Here is a 9,232-nt window from a genome sequence, read left to right on the forward strand (position 1 = left end):
GGGGGGGGGGGGGGTCTGTAAGTTAACCAACAAAAAGATTTTCCCGACTGCCTGAGATTTCAACTATTCTGCCTGCCAGTCGGAACAATGGCGATATCAAATCTCATAATAACTCTTGAGCAGTAAGTACTGATATGCTTGGAGTCTAATTTTAATTGAATTAGGTGTTTTTTATAATCTTCACATAAAAGGTTAAGCTCCGCTTCTATGGAAACACCACAGAGGAAGGACAAACCAGCATTCATATGGTAAAGTAGCTGCACCACATATGCCTTGGTAACTTGTTGTCACACCACATCCACTGTGTTTTAGACTTAGAAAATATTTCCTGCACAGAACATGTTCCTCAGTCAGTTACAAGGGTCTGTTGAAGTAGAGGAGCAACCAGCCATACCTTATCCATTTTACATGAGTAGCACCAAGGAGCAGTAGCTAGCAAAGGTCCTGCTGGTCATTCTGTTCTAGACCTCAGAGGCTGCATCGAGTAGTGAAACTTGGTACACATTTATGTGCATCTACATGCATCGGCTAAGTCACTTTTAGTTGTAACACATTCATATAATTAACTCAATTTGCCTCTTCTCCAGCTGATTTTAAAAAACCTAACATTGGCTCCAAATGAGTTTCCTACTTCATACGATTAATGCTCATCCACCCTGATAGAACAAACCTTGCAAACAACCAAATATGGGATTAATTTTGCTGACTGGCCATGCACTATGCTTCTCAAATCATCTCAGTGTGATTTTGCTTGGTTTTAAGTTTTAAAAATAAAAGACAACATGAAATTATCTGTGGTGGTAAATGTAAAAATGCATTTACAGAAACATGACAAGTGCGAGTGTGACAGTAATGAAAACCAATCCACAGCACTTCTTATCTTTGCTTTATTACACGGCCTCCTGAGATCACAGGGAACTGGACTTGATGACTCTTCCAGTCCAGTGTTTCTGCAGAGTAAATAGCAAATATTATTGTAGGGTACCATTTCACACAGTTGAAACAGCTATATAAGCTCTGGCAAAGTAACTAGCTTCTCCACATGTGCTACAATGAAAGCTTCAGTGACTAATGCCAGGTCGTTTAGATAATATGTTCATCTAACCTATTTACAGGACACAAGAGATCATTGCTTTGGGGGAAAAATCCTTCTGCAGCTTAACAGGAAAAGGATATCCTCCCTGTAACATGAAAGGAAACCAGAGCCTGGGCTTTATAAAAAATGCATTAATTGCAAGACAAGAAGAAACCTATCTGACATGTAAGTGCCTTTGACACATTGGTTTAGAAGCAATAGCTGGTTGAGCCTTGGGGACATTAGGAAAAACTGCATTGAAGCCAAGCTAGATTACTGTAGGGATCTACAGCTTGCCAGTGCACAGTAGCTAAGATTGAAGGCCAGAGAAGAAAATAGTATACATTTTTAGAGAGGGAGCAATATTACGACTTGTTATTGTTATGCAAAAATTTCCCTTAGCTGACATAAGGAGTGTGTTCATTGCATGTTGGACAAGGATTTTTTTTCACGTTTGACATTACATGGCGGTGTCTCTTGGACAAATCCCTGCCTTGGGTTTCAGCAATACTTTAATTTTGCTCCTAGTTCTGCCATTAGCTGCAAAGTGATGCATCCATGGTTTCCTTTCTCTGCAACGTGAATAGCTATTTACCTTCTTTTTGAGAGTGCTATGAAATATATGCATGGAAAAGATTAAAAAGGAGAATTAAGTGGTGGTGATGTTATCGCTGCCATAGACCTGGACCTAGCAAGAAAGAGCATCACTTGCTTACCAGAACAAAGGTAAGACTGTCAATCAGCAGATGGCCATTGGTGAGACTGCCCCCGCACCCCTCCATCATGAAACTCTCCTGAGCAAGCCAATTTGAAGCTTGTAACGAGGGGGACCTAGTGCTTTGTATACTCTGCCCCTGGTTATCACGAGCAATGGACACAGAGAGGACCTGGCATCCAAACATCTGTTCAAACAAAGTCTTATTGCACTAAGTGCTCCCAAAACAAATAAATGGTGGCTTGGAAGCATCTTCAGCAATAGCCTGGCTCTGATTTTTATGGTTCCACTGAGGGATTTTTCTTCATGTAGCTAGAAACTGACAGACTGTATTAGCCCCTTCACCTGTCACCACTGTATGTTGTAGCATTGGAGAGAGATCCCAGATTATTTTTTTACAAGTAGGTCAGGTATGATTTCTTATCTGCTGAATGCTAATAAAAACCACTGATGTGAAACCTGTAACATTATATGTATAAATAATTTAGCTCAGCTGTGTAAACATTGATTCTGTGCTTTAAAAGGAGGAAATAGTTTCATTGACTTTTCCTCTGTGGATGTGTTATTATGGACCATTGCAAACAGGGACTATTGCAAATTGGTTGGTACTCAGAAATCTGGAAAAGAAACTTGTATTTCTATTACAGTTCCTTTCTATGCAGAGGGCTTGGGCCAAGAGCCTCAAAGGAATTTAGGAATCCATGTGTATTTAGGTCCGTAATTGCCATTAAGATCAATAGGTATTAAGCACCTAAAAACACATTTGAAGATCTGAGCTACTGGTCTGAAATACAAACCATAGCACAGGTGTTTAGGTTTTTCAAAGATCTGTAGGAACTACGCTTTCTTACTCAACTTCTGCTTTTAGCTTGTCTATCTTAAGCAGATTGCCTTGTTAGGTCTGTGGGTTGGCTGCATGAAAGAAGCCATAATCTCAGTGGAGAGAATAATCCTTGCTTCCTGAGCTCCTGAACTCACTGGCTGCATCTACACGAGATGCAGTAGCGTCGTGTGGCAGGAAGTGTGACACGTCACTACTGCACAGTAGTCGTAAGCTACTGCTCAGTCAGCATCACAAAAAAGCTGTTCCTCGGCGCGACTGCACAGTAACTCCAGTCATTTAGTTCTTGTTTATACAACTATGCAGTAACGACTATGCAGTCAGCGTCTCGTGTAGATGCCACCACTGAGAGCTTTACCAGTAGGGGCAATAGGAGTATAGTGGGGCCAGCGCCAAGTTCTTTGGAAAGCGCTAACCTGGATTTTTGGAAAGGAAAATTTGCAGACTGGACCACCCCAATGTACCATCCCATAGTACTAGCTGAGCATGGCATAATGATACACCACGCCATCTGCATTTGCCAGGGTCCTGGAGGAGGAATTCTACCAAACCAACACAATGAATAACATGCCTTTTCCTCAGTTCACCAGGGACCAAAATCTTGCATTTCAGTTGAGAGATCCTTGAGGCAGGGTTACCATATTTCCAGTTCCAAAAAAGAGGACACCTGTCACATGGAGGGGGTGATATGCCACTGCCCTGCCCCTGCCCATTCTGTTGCCCTTCACTCCTAAGCCACAGCCCGCCCCAGCCCGCCAGTGCCCTTCACTCCTAAACCACAGTACCCCGCTCCCCCTGGGCAATGCTGGTGCCCCTCATTCCCAACCCGCAGCCCCCCGGTGCTGCCAGTGCCCCGTACGCCTGACCCACAGTTTCCCCCCACCCCCTCCAGTGCCCCTCACTCCCAACAGCACCGCCAGTGCTCAGCTCCCAGCCATCAGCCCCCTGCTCCCTCCAGCCTTGCAGCATCTCCCAGCTGCATTGCCCCTGGGAGCACAGGCACCGGTCTGGCTACGCTGCTCCTTGCTGCCCCAAAGGGCCCCCCTCAATCCCTTCCTCTACTGGAGGGGCAGGCACTGCTGCAGCCCCAGCACCCAGACAGCTTCCTCCAGCGCTGGCAGGAACCTGTCCACACGCACATGTGCATACACGCACGTGCACATTCATGCACATGTATGCATAAGCACACACGCACATGCATGCACTCTCCCCCCAGTCATCCAGGTAGTCCCAAAGCCCTGGCCCTCCAACCCCTGCCCCCCACAGACTTACCTGCATCCAGCTGCTAGGGCTGCTCCCACCATCCTGCCTGCCTGCATGCCAACCACATGTGTGTGAACACTACCTCCAGTCACCGTCCCCACCAGCCCCACACAGCTTCTTGCTAGGGCAAGCCAGGAAGTACCGGCAAAAACTTTGAAGCTGAGCTGATCAAAATCCCAGATATTTGATCATATTTAAAAAAAAACACCCAGACGGAGATCAGAGGATCCAAAAAGAAGACACATTTGGAAAAACCTCGACGTATGGTAACCCTACTTGAGGGCAGCATTCATCTCTTCTCTTAGCTCTGCTCGCATTGAGCCCACTGCTAGTCTTCAAATGATAATCGCCTCTTCTCTGTTGTCACTACACCATGCTAAGTCCTCTTCTGCAACAAAAGACCAAAGTAAAATGCTGGGAGGCTTAGTGCCCGGCTGTCATTATCGCCTTCCTGGGTTTCAGGGCAGAGGGAAGAAGAAAACCGCACTGTCACTGTAGAAGTTACTGTAAGAAAAAGGAATATAACCTGATAATAGCAAAAATGCATCTGCTCATATCTTGGATGCTGGGCCCAGACTTCCAGCCAAAATCCACAGCACAGAAAATGACTGCATCTTGGGGGAGTAACAGAGTATAGAAATGAAGATAAATGAACTGGGCTCATCTGACTGTGAACGATGGGCAAAAACCTGGAATCCAAAACACCAAGCAAATGTAGAACAGCAACCACATTGGCTCCTTGATGGCACATGGCAGCCATGAGACACTCTGGAGAGAGCATTACCAGAGATTATAAACTGGTTTGGCAGGTAGCAAGCTCTTGGCCTTATCTCAGGCCCACTACTTGCCAAACTGGTTCATAATCTTTTGTAATGCCCTCTGGAGAGGTGCTTAATGCTTCACTGAATGATCATTGTGCCCTCCCCCGTGACTCGTCCTATTGGAGCTTCACCTTAATGAATTTGCACAACTAGGATCATCTCATAAAGCTAACCTCACACTCCCGTTTTCATGACAGATTCAAAGGAAGGGGGAGAGAAGGTGGCCTCTTTTTTTTTTCTCAGCTACCCTCTGAGCAGCATATTGCCAGGTGACCCTAGAAGCAACTCCTCCCCCTTCCCATTGGAGACTTGGCATTCGTGGTACTGGGTGGCTCAGGGAATTGGCTGTAAGGTACAGATCCCTTCACCCGTGGTGTCCCAGATCCAATCTAGCTCAGGCCACTGGTGATAAAAGTGGCCCGTGGAAAGTAGAGTGAGTGGTTGGGATGTCTCCCAGGGGCAGATATCTGTACCCAAGAGCATCACTACACCTGGTGTTGCTCATAGTCACAGCAGGGAGAGCCAGGGGTGAATTAGGCAAGGAAACTGTCTCACTGTGAGAGGTTCTCTCCATCCATGTGAAGTTCAGGGAGAAACTCACTGTATTCTTGCCAGGGCTGTATCTGTCTTTATGAAGCAACAGCAGCTGGTAATCCCTGGAGCTGCCAAGCAAATAACTTTCCTGAGCGGTAGGGGGTCTTCAGGAGGCACTGGACTTCACTGGAGGTAACTTTTCTTCACCCCAACATGCATGCATGTACTTGATGCAGAAGGGACCACCAACACAAGTCAAAGTGCTCATTTGGGATTAGTGGAAGGGTCTGATGTCCTGCACAGATGTGCAGGAGCTCTATGATCAGCTGCCCCTACAGGAGTGTGGGCCAGCAGGAGCTGGGAAGTCCTCAAGGACACCTGCTTCCTTAGCGTCTGAAGGGAATAGGGCCATTCAGCAGACGCCTTCCTCATGACTTCCTCAGCCAGCTGGCTGATGCTTTCTGGGGCTCATGCTGCTTTCTCCCTGCTTTCCCCTGGCCCCACACATCCCAAATGAGGATAAGAACGTCAGTCTGGATATTAATGTGAGAGGACCCAGACTGACAGCCCTGGAGATTGCAGCTCTGTGTTCATTCCCACAAAAGATTCACCAAGGCAGCTTTGACCCTGGTGCGAAGGGGTTGCCCCCCAGCATCCTGTGGCATGTCACAAAAGGCTCGGCTGTTAATGCTCGTGGAGCCCTGACAGTGCGCCAGGTGCTACATTAGGCACCAAATAAGCAGGCCCAAACCAAAGGACTTTAACAGCACATACCTATCTCCCAGAGGGCTTGGAGGAGAAACTCATAAAAAGCTAGAGGTGCCCAGGCAGTACGGAGAGGGGACCACAGGGATGACTGATGGCTCCCCTCACTCTGCCCGGGACAGAGACTAGATTTTGTTGCCCCTGGGGCTACTTCACCTCAAAAGAGAAGTTAACTTTTCTGGCCTTGCTGCCAAAGAGCCTTAAGGCCAAGACAGCAAGAGGCAAATGTCCCGCACAGGTGAAACACTCTGGGCATTTATACATGTGCTCCAGGAGGTGGCGGGGGGGCACTACTTAAAGCACTCGGAGCATCACACGTATCAGCATCCTGCCACTGAAAAATGACAGCAGGGGCACTCTAAAGCTCCTCAAATAAACTTTAGTTCAAGTGCCCCTGCTGCTGTTTTTCAGTGCAGGGACACTGATACAAGTGACGCTGGAGTCTGCTGGAGCACAGTAATTACCACGCTCCAGCAGACTCAGTCGATTAATCGCGTCTTCTCCAACACGCTGTATTTACAGTGTGTTGGAGCAGCCTCGATGCACATGTATAGGCACCCTTTGTCACCCTGTTCTTTTTCACGTCATGAACAATTCTCAGCACACCAGCCTCTCATGACCTTTTCTTGGGTGGCATTTGGGAGTGGCTACCTGAGAGGTGGGCTCATGAATCACCAGCAAAGAGCTGTTATGGGAGGGGATTTTCAAAGGAGAGTCTACTCCACGGTAAGGAGCAGATTCCTAGTGGCAGACACTTGTCCAACATCCCTTGTGCTGTGAACTGCCCCTCCACAGTACAGTGCAAGGGCTGGGTGACACAGATCCCAGCACCTGGCAATGGTCATGGTCAGGGTGAGGGTGAGGGTAGGTGGAGGAGCCTCTGGGCCTGGCACTTAGATGGTACTACAGCCAGGGGCAATGGCACAGTAGGAGACAGCAGGGAGGTAACTGAGCCTGAGGCAGCATTGCAGTGAGGGACACCGCAGAGACAGTCCTTAGCACTGCCAAAGCTGTAACTGGTGGTGCTGGGCTAGTCTGTAGACAGAGACACCACACTAGGTAGTGGCAGAGGTGACCGGCAGTGCGGAAACCTAGCAAGATGGCTTTTCTTATTATTCAGTATTACTGTGGGGTATTCCCAGATCAAAGCTGTGTTCCTTTTCCCCTTGCTGAAGTTTTCTTCCATACACAGACTCCGTGCTTGCCGGAGAGGAAGAATTGCCTGTTAAGGACACCCAGTAAAAGTCTTTCATTTTCCCAAGGTGTTTGGATGGCGACAGTGTCTTTTAAAAGGAAACCCCAGAGAGAGCAACATCCCTTTTGTGGCAGAGTCGTGGTAAGAATTATTTCTATCATTTATTTTGAGGCACACAAGTGCTATGAGATCTAAGCTTCTGGGATGTCACTGGAAGAAAAGGTGTTTGTAGTGGAGGGGGATGATAGCAAATCTCCCTGAAATGACTGCCTTCCTCAGCAGTCACTCCAGTTTCATACAGGCCTTGGAAACCTCTGCAAGCGGGATAAAATTCCCTGTTGTTGTGACTGCCTGCCAGGGCGCCACTGTGCCACTTAGCCCTGGGCAGGGAATGGGGCTGTCAGCCTGCCCCAGGGGAAGCACCAGGAGGTTGTTATTGGTTTGGGTGGTGGAGCTGGCCAGCTCCCTTGGCTAGTATGTAGGAAGGTGGAGCCAGGGCTTTGCCTCCTCCTCAGCCTCTTTAGGGCCCTGTGTATTTCTACCAGCAGTCCCCAAACTTCAGAGTTTCACTAGTCCCTCCTCGTATGGGGGACAGGCTTCTGGCAGCTTGGTGAGAGCTGGAGTGGCCAACATCTCTTCTCTGCTGGTGATAATGAACATGTAATAGCTGTAGCAGAAATCTGGCAGATACTCATCTCATCCCCTAAATGCTTAAATAAACCAGGAAACCATTACGACCAGAGTGCAAGAGATCAGAGAGTTTCACATAGTATGAATAAAATAGCCGAGCACGTAGCGTCAACACAGAGAGGCAGAGGTCTCCTGAAATACCATTGCTATTCTTCTTCTTTATTCTTTGTACTGCAGACGAGCTCCAGTTACGACTAGCATGGGACCATGGCTCCACCGTGCTTGTCCCTTTATATACACTTGGGAAAAAGACCCGTGTGCCCTCCCTCTCCCCTTGCATGTGAGATGGTGTCTCTTGTTCACTTGCTGCCCTGAAACAAGTCACTGCTCTCTCTCTAACTTGTTAGGCAAGTGAAGTCTGACCACATGCAGACATATATATACGTGCCTTGAAGAAGGCAGGGTAGATTTGCACTTTATAGGCTAACCAAATTATATATACATCCAGTCTGTGGATGATGTCTTTTCCTGCAATCTCCCATTCAAAACTGAGAACAGCCAACCTCAGGTCAGTGATGGAGTGTCCAGGGAGGTGAAGGTGTTCTGCCATAGGCTTGCCTGTCTTCCTGCAGCTGGTGTCAGAGTAGTGTTCATTCGTTCTGTAACACAGGGATCATCCAGTCTGTCCAATGTAGATAGCAGAAGAGTACTGTAAGCAGATGATGGGGTATAAGACATTGGTGGAATTGCAAGTGAATGAACCTTGGATGTTATAATCCATGTTATTTGGTCCAGTGATGATGCAGAGTTGGGGCATAGAAGGTATTTGGGTCTGCTGCCAGGCCTGGTGCCTCAGTGAGACTGGGAGTTGGGTAAGATGTTGCTTGAGAGAGATCATTTGAGGTTGCAGAGCTGACTGTAAACCAGGACTGGTTTGTCCCCCATGACTACTTGGAGACAATCATCCTTTTGCAGGAGAGGTTGGAAACCATTAATGATATATCTAAGACAGTGGTTTTCAACCATTTTTTCATTTGCAAACCCCTACAACATTTTGAATGGAGGTGCAGACCCCTTTGGAACTTTAGAACGGAAGTGTGGATCCCTTTGAATTGTCACATACTTTTGATTGATCATAGTCATCTTTTGCAGACCTCTTAGACAGTCTGTGGACCCCCAGGTGTCCAGGAACCACAGATTCATAGTTTCATAGTTTCTAGGGTCGGAAGGGACCTGAGCAGATCATCTAGTCCGACCCCCTGCCATGGCAGGAAGAGCACTGGGGTCAAACGACCCCAGTAAGGTGGTCATCCAACCTCCTCTTAAAAACCCCCAGGGTGGGAGCCTGCACCACCTCACTTGGAAGCTGGTTCCAGACTCTAGCCGCCCTGAC

General features: G+C 47.6%; 1 long non-coding RNA gene across 1 annotated transcript in view; it reads right to left on the reverse strand.

Annotated features, from left to right (window-relative positions):
* The window catches only part of LOC109292208, a 55,643-nt gene that overhangs the window by 8,869 nt on the left and 37,542 nt on the right, over positions 1–9,232 (reverse strand). The gene's annotated exons all lie outside the window — the stretch shown is intronic.

Source organism: Gavialis gangeticus, unplaced genomic scaffold (assembly GCF_001723915.1).
Source record: "Gavialis gangeticus isolate Ggan-Ray unplaced genomic scaffold, GavGan_comp1, whole genome shotgun sequence".
Taxonomy (NCBI): Eukaryota; Metazoa; Chordata; order Crocodylia; family Gavialidae; genus Gavialis; species Gavialis gangeticus.